Source organism: Balearica regulorum, chromosome 2 (assembly GCF_011004875.1).
Source record: "Balearica regulorum gibbericeps isolate bBalReg1 chromosome 2, bBalReg1.pri, whole genome shotgun sequence".
NCBI lineage: Eukaryota > Metazoa > Chordata > Aves > Gruiformes > Gruidae > Balearica > Balearica regulorum.
In genome coordinates, this window is record NC_046185.1 from 153,918,712 (window position 1) to 153,935,977 (window position 17,266).

Below are 17,266 nucleotides of genomic sequence, written 5' to 3' on the forward strand. Positions count from 1 at the left end.
ACCAGCTCTTGGCTAGCCCTTCCTGTTAAGTCACCAAATAGCCACTCATTTGACTATGTCTGATAGAGAATGGTTGTTTCTTTTGTGTGGTGGTTTTTTTAATCAAAACTAGGTTAGTTTGCACTTTCCTATTATGGTAGGATTGTTGATAAAGGACATGCAGTCAGTTAGTGGAAAGAATATTCCTTTTCAAGAATTAATATTCTCTTCATCTTACTCAGACAGTTGTTAAAGGCTTCAGCTGTAGCAGGTCAAACAATAATTTCAGCATCTCCCAGTTGTCTGCCTCCTCCCTGTGTGAAATGCTGATATGTCATTACTTTTAATTTATGGATTTTCAGACTCTATAGTCAGTGATCAAATCAGATTATATTAATTTTTCAATTATAATTTTATGCAAGCATTTTATTAACTCAAGCTGCATCTGGAACTCTTGGTAGTAAGTGAGATGTGACTTGAAGTTTCCTGATAATAAGGAAGATGCACGACAATATTATTTGATCTACCACAGCAGAACAATGCAGAACATCAATTATATAGCAGCCTTTAGATATTAACTATATAATGACAACTTTTACAACAGGAGTCCTGCCTTTCCATTTTTAGATTGCCTTTTTAGCTTTGAGGATGATGCAGTTAAGGGATCTTTCAGAAAGTAGTTACTCCATTAATGGTAAAAGAATCAACTTTTTCTGTCTCTATTTTTTACACTAAAATGTGGACTGATGTAATCTGAATGGGGATCAAAAAATGATACGTCTTTAGGTCCTTCAGGCGAGGATGAATTCATACAATGAAAGACAACTCCATACAGTTTCTATGGTGGATTCATTTGTTATCTGCAATAATAATTTTGAATATTTTTGCTAATAAGACCAATTTTTACACCCTATATCTTGCTAGAAGATAATTCAAGAATAGCAGTTACAGAGTTCTCTACTAGCATAGAAATTAGAGAACAGAGTCGTACTGTTAAAATTTCTAAAACCTCAAAAACGTGAGTTCTTTCAATTTTGAGCTTCATTTTTCTCATGTATATATTACTGCGTATTGCACTGTGTAACACAGGTGGTGTGATATGTAGTTGCTCTTCATAAGTGATGTCGTGATCCTCATATAACAGCAGGAGTAATTGCTATTATATGCAATAGCAGTCCAGAATGGCTGATGAATTAATGTCTTTTTACCCACTTCTCCAGCCAGTTGAACTACCAGTGTTTGTGTTTCTAAGTCAGGAAGGGAGAGAAGAACGTGACCTTCCTTCTGCTTTAGAAAGGATTTTTAAAGGTAGAAATTAATGTTCTGAAAGTATAATGCCACCTGAGTGACAGGTTTTTTGCTTCGAAACTAAATGAAATGCATGGTCTGTTGCCTAACATCCGATTACAAAATGTGGTTATCTGTTAACACCTATCTACATACAAACCATATTAAGTTTAACCTAGTTTTCTCTCTGGGACAAAGGACAAATTATATAAAGCACACTGTTGTGTAACAAATACATTATGTTCTCTAAAAGCTGCCAGTCTCCAATACAGGCTTTACAGCCATGAAGAATGTCATGTTATACTTTCTCTAGAACAATAACAGGCACTATGCACCCTTGATCTTCCTAATTTTCAAATATATATGTCAAATGAAACCACAGATATAAAATAAGTACAGCACCACGAGAGGTGTGTAAACACACTCTTAAATTTTTTAATATTTTTTATATACATATATATATATTTAAACAGTTTTATCAGGATACTTTTGTGTTTGGCCAAAATATGTTTTCCTTACACCTCTGGCTAAAGAAAATACCTCTGCCCTTATTTAAAAAGATAAAGAGAAAGAGAGTGAGAGAAAAATATCCAGCCTTCTAGCTGAGAGAAAAGTTTGCAGGCATGAAATCCAGTCTTGAAAACCAGAATGTAAATAGAAAAGAACCTGAAATCTATTAGTTTTAAAAAAAAATCATCCTTTAAAATCACACTTCAGGAACCCATCCTTATTGCAGTGACTTAGGAGCCTGACTCATAGTACAGGATTCATAAACTGATAATAGGGTATTATAGACAGAACAGAATAAACACTCTTGATTTTTTGTAGCTGAAAAACACAGAGCAAACATTAAGTAATCCATCTAGCAAAAGATAAAGATATCTGAAAATTAGCACCAGTCTACAACTGTTTGGGTCTGGATCAGCGTTAAGACTTTCTGCTGTTTCCTGAAAATCCTTCTCAGTGCAGTGTATGGGAAGAGTTATGGGGATTAGTATCCCAAGCCAATCAAGAACCTGAGCAAGGTACTGCCTGGATGTGGGCAACAGAAATGTTGAGGTCTCATAGCCTCTATGGAGTTTAAATAACCCATCCCAGGGTGCAAGAAAGTGCTGCCGTATGCTTGCAATCTTATTTTAGTGGGTCAAAATCTTTCTTTCAAGGAAATGAGCAGCCTACACTTTTTCCTTTAGAAAAATGTCACCAGAATTTCAGTAGTTGAAAATCTTTTCCGTCCAAATTCCCTTTGAGTTCCTTTGGCAATAAAAGGCATGAAGAAAGTTTCACAGATGATGAAATACATACACCCATAATTTAAGATTATTTCACAGTTTAGAGAGCTGCTAAAATAGTTACTTACTGGTGGTTCAGTGAAATATTAAAAAAATTGGCCCATTTCCTGCAGAAAAGAAGGAGCCTAATTCCAAGACAAACTGCATAATGTAAATGAGCAGCAACTGAGACATTCATTTACTCCTCATGCTCTCCTCTTTCTTTCTCTTTCCTCTCTTCACTTTTTTTCCAAATCACAGTAATTTCCTCAGATGTTATAATGCTTTTAATCATACATGTTGCATTACTTGTACATTCTTTTCATAAATCCATGTATGTCTTATTTAAGGATAGATATCAGGAAATTCATTGCCAGACTCATTCTGTCCTTTTGCAAATATTTTGGTTTTGTTTTGGGCTTTTTTGGATACAAAAGTATGGCGTTTTAACACTTAAAGAGAAAATCATGTTAAAATACTTGTGTACTCTCTATAAAGTGTATCCACAGATTTTTTAAAACAACTGCTTTAGGGAAATTATCTACTTTCTGATTAGCAGTTTAATTTGCTGGTTTAGACCTCAGTCTCACAAGGTATACACATTATTTTCACCCTATTAAGTAAAGCATATGCATAAATAAGAGGTAATAACTGATGAGATCAATTTACCTAGAATAATTCTGTAAGATGGGCAGAAAAAGATAATTCGTTAAAGAAAATTCATTAAAGTATAGGTAAAAATACTATCTAACTGCAATGATAGGATCAAGTTTGTGGTTAAGACTGCATTGTTTGCCACATGCTTTCATCTGGTGAATTTTCTGGCATAGAATAAAGGCTAGTTTAGGTCAGAAGGGACCTCTGGATGCCATCTAACCTAAGCCCCTGTTCAAAGCAGGTCTAATTAAAACCTGCTTGCTCAGGGCCATGTCCAGATGAGTGCTGAACACCTCCAACTATGAAGATTTCACAGCCTCTCTGAGCAACCTCTTCCAGTGTTTGACTGCCCTCATGGTATTTTTTTTTTTCCTTAGATGTAATTGAAATTTTCTGTTTCCCAAGTTGTGATTGTTGCCTCTTCTCACATCACTGTGCACTGCGAGGAAGAGCGTGCTCTGTGTTCCCTACATCCTTGCATTAGATATTTTTCAGACAGCAGTAAGATCTCCTCTTAGCCTTCTCTTCTGAAGACTGAACAGATCCATTTCTCCTCTCCTCGAAGGCTTTGGACCTCTAATGATTTTGTGGCTCTCCACTGGTCTTGCTCCAAAACACTGATGTCATTCTTGTCCAGGCTCAAGATCAAACAGTCACTTGTCAGTCACTTCTCCTTTAATAACATCTTTGTTTTTCCTCTGCTGCTGATCCCTGTGTTCTTGGAAATTGCTGGATACTTTGTGCCACATTTCTTCCATATAAGCTGAGCACAGAAACACTGAGCACAGAAATGTTCCCTGCATCTCTATTACACCTTTCCTATGAGTTTCTCCATTCAAAAAATAGTTTTTCTAAAAGAAGTGGCAATGTTTGACTTCTGCGCCGGTAGAAGGCTTTTCTGTGCTGCAGAGTCCCTTCCCCATCACCTCCTGCACTGAACATGGAATGCCTTTTTGGGTCAGATGTAAAAGTTCTGAAATGAAAAGTTAATAAAAATTCAGTCAGATTTTCTCTAATCATAGAAGTCTTGGTCAGCCCAGGGGAGATAAAACTCTTAACTCAAGTAGCTAGAAACAGGGAGTGCTTTTTGTGAAAATACCACATGGTAATGGGATAACAACCATGCCTGTAACACCCACAGTAAGCTCCATCTGTTGCCAGGCTGACACTCCTGGGCTTCTGGTACCTTCTTTCCATTGTCTCCACATTAGACAGGTTTCTTGACTGTGTTTTTATAAAGGATTGAACTAAATTTCTTTTTATTCCCTTTTTTCCCTGTCTGTCATCCACATACTGCTACTCTTCTACTCATCAGGGGATCATAAAGCCATAACCTCCCATCTTATTTACAATAGACCTAGTAATTAGTTAATGTAGAACACTGACAGGCATCATTACACAACAAATGAGTTCACATTTTAATCCCTTAACACATCATTTCTCTTACTCATTTACAAATCCACATTTCACAACCCCTTACGCATTCTTTTATCAGTGAGTTATTCCTTTGAGCATTAACTTTTTGGTGATTCACTAAACCAGATACCTGGCATTTAATAAGCCCTACATATCCTTATCAACATCCATAACAGGTCTGATGATATAGCCTTTTACCAGGATAAAGGACTCTACTCTTGCCAGGCTGCATTTGGGATGGGAAATTTAGTCCATTAATCAAGCATCTATAATAGCAGCACTGACAGTACCAGAGCAGAGAGGGGATAAACATCCTATTGACTCCCTGAATTATCTGAGAACAGGAATAGGTCAGCACAATGAGGTCTCTGAAATTACTTTTTCCCCTTTGTTGCATTTCTCTCATTTTTCACCACCTTTGAATAGTTGTCCCAAATAATGCACAAAAAGCTGTTCCAGATCTTGTACTGGAATGAATGAGACAAGTAGGAACTCGAGGAATTCAAGGTCAAGCCCAAGGCAAAGATTAAAGCAGAAGCTTTGTTTTTCATTTACATTTGAGCTCCACCTCAGCTGAATCAGATGGAGCAACCAATGCAATCAGCTACTATACAGAATTAATACTCAGAAAGAATCTGGCTCACTCTGCTGTAAGGACAAATTTTTCCACATGATTCAACAGAGAATATATTTGTGGAGAGAAGCCAACCCAATGCTTACTTTTAAAGACTGAAGGGAAAAAAAAAAAAAAATCAAAGTGTGACATTAACCCTTTAGCTTTGTATTATGAGAACGGAAAGATATAATGGAGCAAATATTGCATGGCACAGTGGTTTGTAGCTACATTCTGAAATTTTCCACTCTTTTCTAGCACAGACTGATATCACCCACCGTTGCATCAAAATGCAAAGATTTGAGAACTTTGGGTGAAATTTTTGCTGCTTGCTACCCTGACAGCTAAAAATTTCAGTCTCTAGTCTGGAGCTCAGTAGAACAAAGTAATTGGCTCTTTCCCTGCACACAGATCCTACACACTCAGCTTCTGTACATACTGGCTTCACGCATCCTTTCCTAATATTCCCTTGTAAAGAGACACATACTCATGTACCTGCAGAGTGTAAATGAGGACAGTATGATATTCACAATCTTTTCCTTTGTGCCTTGGTTTCTTTAATGTTTTACCAGATTTACCAGCTGTGCCAAAGCCAAGTTCTGACCTGCTCTTAATTTAGGTTAGACTATCAGGACTGCCCAGGACTCATCCTTGTAGTCAGAAGTAATCAAAGTAAGGCAGCACTAAAGCTATGTATCATTACCATCACCCAGACTTTGTGTCTGGGCTTAGGTCAGGCCACAGGAAAAGAAACCAGTAGGCTTGTGGTTCTTGTTTCTGAGTAGATTTGAGATATCGAAAGTTTGGTTATATTTTTGCAAAGGCATTTTGGTTTGGAGAAGTTTCCAGTAATTCCCATTAACAAAGAGAGCTCCAAGAAAAAAATAGGCCAGTAAAACCTAAGATATTTTAAATGCAATTCACCATGACCAGCCATATGATTTACACTATTAACTGCATCTTCCATCATTCCAAGAACATGCAATCTAAATTTGTCAGCACTGGGCAAAAATAGTGCATAGCTATAGCCAAGTCATTGGGTACAGAAATATTGGCAAAGTTAGAAAAGCACATCCCATTCTAGGATCTTGAGTCATGTAAATATATCTGTTGGTAAGAAAGCATATAATTTTAACTAAGGATTATATATATATTGTAGAGATATGACTTTAAATTAATTCTGTGTAATCCAATTCTTCTTTCCTTATGGGTAGGATGCCAAGAAAAAAGCTTATTAATTCCAGAGAGTGGTTCCAAGATTTCTTGGTGTTCATCCCTAATACTGGTGGACGCAGGGATGCTAAAAGCAAGCTAATAGTGAACAGAGTCATCTAAAAACCAATACAGCAATACAGACATGGGCCAGCAACTGCACTTGCTGAGCTCTAATACAGTGCATGGATTAAAGCCTCTTTAATCTTACAGTTCTAATGAGAAACAGTATGAAAGAATAAATCAAACAGGTGATATTCAGCTAAGGTCAAATCTTCAGTTCCAGGAGAGGTTCAGAATACCTCCACATGGTCTTAGACATAAAAAATACATAGAGCAAAGTGACTTTTTAATTATGAATGTTCTTTCAGAACTGAAAAAGACATTTCCAAAACAATATTTGAGACAAATCTAGTAGCATAGGTATCAATAAATTGTCATTTCAGAGCATGCAGTGTTCTTTATTCTTTCTTTTTATCATCAGTAGCAGGCACTGTTGCATTCACTCGCTCTTTGCTTTGCCAGCGAGTCACTGGATAGCCATCTGCATTCCTATTGCTGGGTCACTACTTGCACAGTGGTAGAAACTGTACTTTTGTTGTGATGGATGTTTTGCACAGGTATAAAGCTTCACTTCCTAGGCATGCATGTATTGAAATGATAAGAAAGTTTAGAGTCTATGTAATCGTAGTCTCTCAGAATCTCTTTCACATATGGATTTTTAAGTACATTTAGTTTAATTGAAGAATGAACCACTTATTCTCACACACTGCATGACTTAAAATTCCCTCTACATCTCTACTGAGCCTAATAAGATGTGCTTGACTAAAATGTTCATTCTGAAAGGAATCCAACCAAAGTTCAAGATCTCACAGCTTCTCCAATTAAGTTGTTTCATTAATTAAGCAATCTGTTGGAAAAGTGTGCTTCGTTTCCACTTTTAATTCCTCAGGCTGCTCACCTTTTGCCCTTGCTAAGCATGATGGTACAAAGGTAAAAGGAGAAGTAATAACTCTTAAAGATAGTATCAGCATTGCCAGTCAGAGAGCAGAAGGGAATTGTAGCTAGAAAAAATTGTGAGGAATAGTGATTATTAGTCAGACCATGAAATTTACGTTGCTTTTCTTATTTTATCCACCAAATTCTCAGGTAGGCTTGAGAACACTATTTAACCATTTTTGGCTTGCTTGAAGATAATCCCCCTCCTATAAACCAATAGCAAGTATTTCTGCATCCTTCATGTAAATAATGCAACAAATGCCAGTATTTAATTCCCTATCTGGGACTGTAAGCAAACTGGAAGATTACTGCACATATTGTTTTCTATGGGGTATGCGGCAGTTTTAAATGTGTCCTTTCACAATATATTAAAGAACTGTTTCATATAATGATTTATAGATAAATTATAACATAGTGTCTATTTGCCACTCTTTTTTTCATTTGATAATCTAAGCAGCTTTGTTAAACTAAACTAGGTAAGGAGTTGAGACAGAAGTGGAGAAAAGTGATGGACTCACACAACTTAGCTATGACACAGCTGCAAGACTCCTAAAATCCCTGGTCAAGGCTTTAGTGTACTCTGCTCTTTTGTACAGATAAAATTAATGCACAGTTCTGTCACAACTGGGATCAGAAGTAGCACAACTGTCTGCATTACCAATATGATTACTCTTTAGTGGAATATTTTCTCAATTGAATTGTGAACGGAGACCTCATTGGATTAATAAAACAAGTTCCTGGAAGTGGTGATGGAGCATGTAGTTGTGTCTGCAAACCCCTGAATTATACAGTAAATGAACACATTTATCTCTGAAAGTAATGATTGGCTGCCTTTTATAGGGAATATTTAGCTCCTGCCTTTTTCAGTGTTTGCTTTGCAAAGACATGCAGAACATGACTTAAAGATCCAAGGAGGAAGTTAAATTAATAACATTTTTAAATGGTTTCTGATTTTTAGTTCTCAAACAAAAAATCAACTTGCTTGTTCTTTGAACTTCCATCAATTGTCAGTGTTTTACTAAGAGTTTTCCAGGACACTCAAAAAGGAAACTGGACCAGAACAATGGGTAATGTAAGCATTTATCTCCACTACCGTGCATGCTGATAAGGAAAAGCCAAGTAACTGTTCTCTCTCATCTTTTTAATTTTCTGTTTATTACCTCCTGAAGTAATTTGCTCCATTTAACACAGAAAATTAGATATTTTGATCTGTAAATTTCCCCTTGTTCTCATCTTATTATCCCATCTGCTTATTCTTTGTCCTGTACAGAAGAAGCAAACTTATTTTTAACTGGTAACAATTTTATTTTAGATATTTTATGTCTTTATGTCCAATTTTTTCCAAACGCAGGTGGCAATGGAAATTTTCTTACAAAAAAGATGGTACAACTTCTTCCTACAGAGAGCACCTCTTCAGTTCAAAAGATCTTTCGTGAGTGAGCAGACACAATATTTAGACACTTGATTGCTTTAACTGAACTGGAATGCTGTTGTCTTCATTTTTTTAACCAAGCCCCACATGCCTTAAATTTTAGATTTACAGTGTCAGATATCATTAATGGACTTGGCTTTCAGAAAGTGGATATGCAGCACAACCTGGATAGAGGCCTCTGCAATGGCACCCAGGCACTGCTTATGCTGGAATTCCACTGGTGAAGGGTAGGAAAACATCTCTGCACACCCTGGAGGGGCCTTGGACTCTCAGGCGTGCTCGGACCATACTTAGCTTGCTTGGACAGCCTCAAGCTTGGTTTAAAATACACCTGGGTACCTGCTGTCTTTTGGGTATAATAGCCCAGGGGAAATCTAACACACTCATCTTCAGCATGTATGTGCCTAAAGCATGCAGTCTTAATGGGAGGGGCAAATTTTAGTCCTCTTGAAATAAACTTGAGTTCATCATCTCCACTCTGAGATATTCAAAGTGTCTGTCCATATTTTTGAAATCTATGTCAAAGAAATCAAAATTGTGGTTACATCTCTAGATCTTTCTTTCTATTAAATGTATAGTTGATGCCATTTTTGAAACTACGAGAATTTCTGTTGCTATGTAAACTATGACTAAACCCTGATTAATTTCATAGGAGTCTTGTGTCTGTGACAATACAGTCCTGAAACAAATGTGGTGTCACAAAAAGCTGACCCTGTCCCGTGTTGACTGCCCCTTTTTCAGTTACTCTAATATGTCTTAACCAAGTCCAGTGCATAGAAGATATGAGAGATGGTGTTTGGGCATGCAAGGTTCATATTTGCAGATCAGTACCAGGATTTCTGAACACCAATTCTTTTCAAAAAGGAGTGAAGATTTTCTAAATGAACCTATAAGTGCTGCCTAAATCAAAACTACTCTTAGAATATAAAACTACATAACACAGCAGCATCGGATTGGTATTTGCCACATCAAGCAGTGGAACAAAATTATTAGCAGTGCCACAAAATTTGTTGTGTACATCTCAAATAAAATTCTGATTATGTAAAGCCTAAGCAGAGCTGACAACATACTATGCATTGAGAACATGTTCTGCTTTCAGTTCTAAAAATATTAGAGACACTTTAAATGGTGGCTTTTCACACCGTATGGCTCTGCTCCACAGCAAAGGAAGATATATAAGTTTGCAGATCCAAAGGCAGAAATTCTCAGGACATCCTGTCATCTGAACAGTTGGATGCTGTTTTTCTCCTTTTCATGATCATTAAAGAAGGTTAAACAGTAATTCATTAAGATCATGAAGGAATGCCACCATTTCTGTAGACTAAGCTGTTCTGAGGTCCCCTGAGAGCTGCCTTTTAAAACAGCTGTGACCACATTATGCAGACACTGGCCATAGGACACTTCTCCACATATAAAGAAACCCAAATAAGGGTTTCATTAGAAAGCCATAAGCTTATCACAGGCAAACCCAACTAACTTAATGCAACAGCAGGCCATTTAAAACTAATTTATATTTATAAGGTCTTTGAGGGGATATGAGTATACAACAAAATTTTGACACTGGCCAAATATTTGTGGGAAACTCTTTCTGGTTTTGCAAATCACCTTAAAACACACAAATAGTGTTTCAGGAATGCATATTTACTCCATATGTGCAAATAAAGAACGATGGACCTCAGGATGTGCCTGCAAAAATGGTGATGTCCCTAGTCTTTCTCACATTGACCTGCATTTCACTCCATGATTTTAAAAAAGAATACGCAAAACACAACTCTCCCCCCCACTTTTGCCAGAGGTATATCTAAAATACTACTACTACTACTACTACTACTACTACTACTACTAAAAAAAAATAAACTGAGGGCCAGAGTGCAGTTTCAAGCAGTCTCCCGCATTGTCAAGACACATTAAAAGTTAGTCTTCTGCCCAGCACAAAGCTTGTGCTAAGACTTTCCCAGACATACAGTGTGATTCAGGGCATAGCACAGGCCGTGTACTGTTAGCAACACACAGTGTAGGTGAAGGAGAGACAAAAGACTTTACCTGTACAAATGTGAGCAACACCATCTTATTTGGAGTGAGGGAATAGCCCTTCATGTATTTTATTTACCCACCCACAGAGGGTTGGTCTACATGAAGGTCCTTGCATGAAGACCTGAGCTTGCAGTGCTTACACCACAGACTGGCCATAAACCACCTGGAAATTAGATGTCTTTTGTTAGTGTGGTGCCCTTTTGAGCTAATAAGTCCTGTTGAGAAGCTGTAAGAGTGACAAACATAATCCTCAAATAAATAACCTTGGGCTTTTAAAATACAGCTTTCCATATCTCAAATGTGAGATGTAGCAATGGTGCAAAAACAGGCTAAGCAAAGAGAACCTGAAGGAACCAGCCCTACCTTATTCTTTGGCTACAGAATGAGAAATAGTTGAACCAAATTAAACAGATTGTGCTTGCCCCATCTTGCTGTAATACAGATTGTACTATGCAAATTATCTTTAGGCCCACACACAGATACACTAGTAAGAATACAGGAATTATCACCTAGGACAATCTAATTTACTGTTATTGAATTAGCTTATACCTGTCACAACTTTTAAAGAGTTTCTCAGCTGTGAAGTGATATTGGAATATAAACTAATATCTGATGATCTGTGGTCTGTACAGAACATCAAGCAAGCCCAGCACGCTTACAGCATTGTGCTTAATATACTTAATACATTTCTAATACAAAAGCTTTTTTACTTTTACTCAAATCTACTATTCCACTTCCAAATTCGCTTTTGAAGGATGTTGCATTTTAAAGATTACATGTATGAGAACGTTGGAAACTTAGGAATTTCTTAGTTGTTTGAATCTGTATATTTTAACTTACTAACCAATACTGTAATCTGTGAATTCCCTGTAATATCTTTGTTTTAAAAAATTTAGTCATGGCAGGTCTGCTACTTCCTTGTAGACTCACTGAGACACTTTTAACTTCTCCTGTAAATTCACGCACACTCTAACAATTCTGTGTGGACTTGTCGGGGCACATTTGGCCATTGTTAACTCTGACTGTGAGTTTTACACCACTGTATTGCCCACTATCCGTACATCCCTGGAACACGGATTTGGGTGCATGTAAGGGAGCAGGGGCAGCTAGGCAGGGAGTGGTAAGGTGGGTGGAAGGTCTTGCGTCATCATTCCCCATGATACAAAGCCTACATGGCATGTCGGAAATGATGTAATTGTGGGTGTGTGTAATATGCTACAGGTTTACTCCAGCACTAAACTAGTACTTTGGTGCCCAAATAGCAATTTAGATGCCTAGATTCAGGAGAGTGATCCAAAAAATGTCATTTAATCTGTTTAGGCTTCCTAATGCCTTATGCCCAAGTTACAAATTAGGACACGCAAATCAGAAAAGGATGAATTGTCTTTTTCTTTCACAGTGATAGCCGCCTCCTCTGGCACTCATTTTCTGGTAGAAAGTTTGAGACACATTTTTCTCTCACATTTGGCTTAAATATTCCTCCTCTAAGTTTCATTCCAGTGCATAAATGAACTTCCTCTAATTTCTATGGATCTTTCTACATCTGGAGCACGAGGAGCTAAATGCCTTCTTTCTGGTGTGGGCTTAGTGGGAAAAGTATTACAAACCATTTATCCCATTATCAGGTGATCATCATAAAATAAATACCCTTTTGTGAAGAAAAAAATAACAGTAACTACATACAGAAATCAAAATACACAGAACCCAAATGAAAACACAGCTCTGGACCATTCTGCAGTTAAACGAGATGATGGAAAGATAATGATGTGGGAGAAGAATGTTTCTTTGTAGAAGTAGATTTGATGCAATAAAGTTCAGTAACCTAAAATTAGGACATGTCTCGAGCTGGAAGAGAAAGAAGAAAATTATATTAAAGATAAAATTAGTGTGAAGAGACCATTCAAAGTCACTGAGTTTCAGCAGGAAGATTATTTTTTCATAGCACAAGAAATTAAAACAGTCAATGGATCTGTAACATAAATGGAGAAGTGGGAATGGAAACTATCACAGAGGGATTTTGGATGCATGAAAAAGGAGCAGGTTATTCCTGGATCTCATGATGAAAAAGGAGGAAGTACTCAAACTTTATAACTAGGCAACTACAGCAACATGGGGCTCGGTTGTTTTGAGGAGCAGTTAGGTCAAATGGCAAATGTACATGTACATGTGTGTGTATGTATATGTTTATATTTTATGTAAAATACATAAACATAATGTGCTTTCTCTCCAGCTGAATTTTTTAGAATTTAGAAACATTTCCATGTATATTCTACCTCCTAAACATGTATCATCATTTTTGATCTTTTAAATCTGGGTAGAAAGAATCAACTTGGATTTTTTTCAAATTAATTGTTGACTAATTTCTTGTCAGTAGGTCAATGAAATTTGCTGTAGTCTCCATTTCCTTTATCTCTACTGGCTTTTACACAGTTGCTCTCACTTCTTCTATATTTCAACAACAGTAGTTAATTGATTCAAAATGTTCAACTGTTAAACTAAGTGGAATTCTTGATGAGCAGGGACAGATTTCGGCCATAAGACAAACTGAAAATCTAAGCTAGCTATGTGCAGCATGGGAAAGGAAGATAGCCTGAATCAGAGGGCAGGGGCTGTGGAGCTAGGAGTATCTAACTGCATATAATATGTCCGTGCGAGTTAATTTCTTACTTTAAGCATATGTAGGTTTGGGTGCAAAGAACTGAAAGAGAAAGGAGGAGGAAAGTTAGAAATAGCTTCTACAGGTGCACATCGAGTCTAAGAGACAGACCTCAGCACAGATCTTATGACTAAGATGTTACAGATATGGGAGCTGTTGCACACTCTGGCGATACCAGTTCCTCTCTGTAATGAGAAGACTAGGAAATCAGAATCCTGGACTAGACAGCCATGGTGTAGATGGCTAAAACTATTCAAGAAGAAAATCATTCCTAGGCCAGCTCTTTAAAACCACAGCGTCTTTTTAGTTCATAACATCAATAATCTGACAATATAATTTGAAACACAAAAATTCCTGAAATTTTCATCTTTTTAAAATTTGTTCTTCCCATGAGAAGAGAAAAATAAAATCATGCTGGGAGTCTCTTTCTGAGGGCTGCAGCATACATTACCCTTGTTGCTACAATATTGCTGAAGAGATCATGGGGATGTGTACATCAAATATTCCAGGCTAGAAAGCCAACAGGTGTCTTTGGTAGTGCCAATGCTTCCATTATAAACCACTCTCCAGAGGTGGCTGCCTAAGCCACAGGAATACACCTTTGGTGAAGGAATACAGAAATATTCTCAGGAATTATTTCCTTTTATAGTGTTTTGAAATACTTTGATTCTATTTAAGCTAGAAGGGTTTTTATGCTGAATAAGGTAGCTCTTCAGTAACTATAATTAAATAACTATTTATTTAATAATTATTCATTAATTAATAAATTAAGAAAATATTCTCCAGCATACCAGAGTCCGAGCCAACTTCTCTTGGTCAAGTCTATGACCTGTGCCATCAGTGGACATACGTAGACTGACAGAAAGGGCTTTTGACAAAAGCACACAATTATTAATTTGTGATGAAAACCGTCACACCGACATGAAGCTGGATTTGGGAACTACAGGACTTGTAGGTGGGCAGAGGTGGAACACTGGATGGATAAAAGTCCACACTTCATGTGATGCAGTGGCAGTAGGTGAGCTACAGGTTTCTCTGTAGTGTTGCATGGAGTCATATTGCCACTAGATGCAGAGGGATTTGTGGTTGTGGTTCCAGGGTGGACTTCTGTGTAGGCCACCATACGTGGCAGAGGTTGTCCTGTGGCACGTAGCATGAGACTTCTAGGCAATCCTGTCACATGAATGTTGTAAGTGACATAACCAACCTTCTGTTGACACTGCATTGTAGGTAATAGTGCCTAAATTTAGCAGTGCAGTGGGAAAATTATCCTCCCAGGTACTGTCCCAAAAGGAACTATCCACATTAATAAGCGCTCCTCTTGCATGAATGAGGGATCCACAGCATGGCCTCATATTGTATATAACCAAAACTTTAATAAACAGGTATTTTGTCAGTGTTGTGATAAAAAAATACAAAATCTATTAAAAATACACTACTTACCTAAGACAGATGCATTTTGGGGGGAGTAAAAAGCATACCTGTGACTGGTAATGAAAAATAGTTTAGCTAGCAAATATTTAAATGGAATCAATAGTTTTTCAGAAAACAGATTTGTTTTTAAAAAGACAAGGACTTTCCACGCTGTACTGTTTTGTATCTAGTGGAATGCACACATTGTTTCTATTCTTACAGTTAATTGTTAGGAGAAACCCTGTTTGTATTTTCACTGCAGTAACTGGAATGTCTTGTTCTTCGGTAAGAACTCCTCAGGACTGTTTGCTTGGCAACCTCTTGGGCTTTTTAGCTAATGCACAAGTAAGATAAGAATAATCAACTTAAATATTTACATTGGACATTTCCAATGGTTAGTTCCAAGTTACAATTTTCCAAGGGGCTGGAAAAGACACTGCACTGTGCGCTGAAGTGTGTATCTTGAAAGTCTTTTAGTTGTTGATGTTCCCATTCACCATGTGATACTGAAAACCCTGAAGACCTTCATGACATACCCCAAAAGGCAGGCAGACTTGTGGATATCTAGGTGCTGCTAATAAAATAGCATTGGTGAGAACAGAAAAGTGCTGGCAGCTCAGCTACTCAGTGCAGCACAACCCTCTCTATTTCTGTATTATTTTCTTCCTGTGAAGGTTGTTACCCACGTATACTAGACCTTCCTCGTAAGCAGTTTAAATGAGTTCAACAGCAGCGGACTTCACATCAAGCACGTTCAGAATTTCAAACTGCTTAGGCTCAGACTAAAGAGACCAAAAGTTCCTTATTTTTTAGGAGTACTTTATTAAAGAACAGATCACATAACAGACACTTTATGGTAATTCTCAAATACAAAATAAGCTTGTACAGAAATATAACCAGAGCAAACAATGAACAACAGTGAGTGCTTGGCACTCAGGTCTCTGCAAAATAGAACAGTATTTTCAGGACACCATTTAATAATTGAAACATTTGAGCTTTTCAACATTTGTACTGCTACATACAGGACATCTTCTCAAGGTGAAAAGCTATCTGAAAGGAAAGGAATTTAATTATCAGATAAATAGGAAGTGGACACACATTACCAGATGGTGCATTAACTTCCATTTGCTGTTGAATGTCTCTGAACAATTTAACCTGGGCACATAACCTCCTCCCACTCAGAAGGAGTCTGTATGTAACTCTGCGGTGGAATAATTTTATGTCTTTTTTGAGGCTGTTGCTTTTTAGCATCCTTGTTCATTCTGACTGCAAGAGGGGGCTGAGAGTGCTCAGCCATTCTTGAGTTATTTTTCCATAATTCTCATTGCCAATTTCATAAAATTTGGCACAGGATGAAGTAAATGAGGGGTAGTGCTTCAGCAGGAATAGATATCTCATTAATTACCCCAGAAATGGTGTTCGCTTCCATTAAACTCAAACCCTTCTGTGCAATCATTAATTTGTTCATCACTGTTAAAATGGGCAATTTCAAAGCTACTGTCCGACAGACAACTATTTTCTTGTGTTACATTTTTGTCCTCTCAGAAATTAAATTTATTCTTGTACACAGCATCCATGCTTTCATTGCCTTACAACATGCAATATATGACCAATCAGTCAAGAGTCAATTTGTCTGTATACCTTTGAAAGCTACTTGATATCAGCCATTCCTTCTAGATTATAACAAACAATAAAATATGTCAGATTCCAGGTTATGCCTTCAAACTAGATCCAAATTGGCCCATCACAGTAAGTGACATTTGAAGCATTTATAGTATTCTGACTGAACCCTGACTTGAATATCCCAAATTGTAGTGGGCCAGATTGCACTTTGTGAGGGAGATGTTGGTTATACTTCTGTGTGCCAGCATGCCCTTTGGTGAGGTGTCTTTGGTGTTACTCCTCAGAGTTTTAGTCTGCACTACAACAGTTTAAATTTTGTCTCTTCTTTCATTGCAGGTTTCTTCTTGGGCTTCTTTCTGAGGATCATCTATTATTCAAGTTGTTTCTCTCTGCTCCCATAAAACTGATTCTTAAAACTGCTCTGGTTTAGCATTTACTTTTTGGTTGTCCTCAGGAGAATGAAGTTGAGTAAAGGTACTGAAACCTCCTTTCGATCACCATTTCCACAGAAGAACTTTTGACTTAACAGATTGCCTGGTTTAATCTTATCAACTTCTAGCAATAGGTGCTCAAATCTGACACTGACATGGGCCATGAAAGAAGCCAGAGAGAATGACAATATCTAAGCAATAATAACACAAAAATACATATATTTTAATTTTAAAAGACAGGAA

The 17,266-nt window shown here is 37.3% G+C and overlaps 1 long non-coding RNA gene across 3 annotated transcripts in view; it reads left to right on the plus strand.

Annotated features, from left to right (window-relative positions):
- LOC142600612 (uncharacterized) overlaps positions 1-17,009 on the plus strand; it is a 131,469-nt gene extending 114,460 nt beyond the window's left edge. For all 3 annotated transcript variants that reach the window (XR_012834191.1, XR_012834189.1, XR_012834190.1), the window contains one exon: positions 16,929-17,009. This is a non-coding gene — a long non-coding RNA (uncharacterized LOC142600612). The remainder of the gene's footprint in view (positions 1-16,928) is intronic.
- Positions 17,010-17,266: the final 257 nt, after the last annotated feature.